The 319-nt window shown below is 50.8% G+C and overlaps 2 non-coding genes across 2 annotated transcripts; both read right to left on the reverse strand.

Moving 5' to 3' along the window:
- Positions 1-31: 31 nt before the first annotated feature.
- trnam-cau lies at positions 32-103 on the reverse strand. The gene has a single exon. It is a non-coding gene; the product is annotated as a tRNA-Met (tRNA).
- A 6-nt stretch (positions 104-109) lies between these two features.
- trnar-ccu lies at positions 110-182 on the reverse strand. The gene has a single exon. It is a non-coding gene; the product is annotated as a tRNA-Arg (tRNA).
- Between the last annotated feature and the right edge of the window lie 137 nt (positions 183-319).

The following is a 319-nucleotide window of genomic DNA, read 5'->3' on the forward strand; positions in this document are numbered from 1 at the left end:
ACACATCGCCAGGCTGCCAGTAAAACATTACTAGCAGAGGATGGTTTCGATCCATCGACCTCTGGGTTATGGGCCCAGCACGCTTCCGCTGCGCCACTCTGCTCTGCCACACCCCAGATGGGACTCGAATCCACAATCCCTGGCTTAGGAGGCCAGTGCCTTATCCATTAGGCCACTAGGGCTTCACATACCATGAGGTCACCAGCTAGGAGGAAAGACAGCAAGTTTCACTACAGAGAAAGGGAAAAATACAGGAAACATAATGTGTGGTTTTTAAATCAATGGGCCCAGCAGGCTTCCTCTATAGTGAAACTTGCTG

The sequence above is a fragment of the Micropterus dolomieu genome, unplaced genomic scaffold, assembly GCF_021292245.1.
Source record: "Micropterus dolomieu isolate WLL.071019.BEF.003 ecotype Adirondacks unplaced genomic scaffold, ASM2129224v1 contig_5091, whole genome shotgun sequence".
In the NCBI taxonomy this organism is placed as follows: Eukaryota; Metazoa; Chordata; class Actinopteri; order Centrarchiformes; family Centrarchidae; genus Micropterus; species Micropterus dolomieu.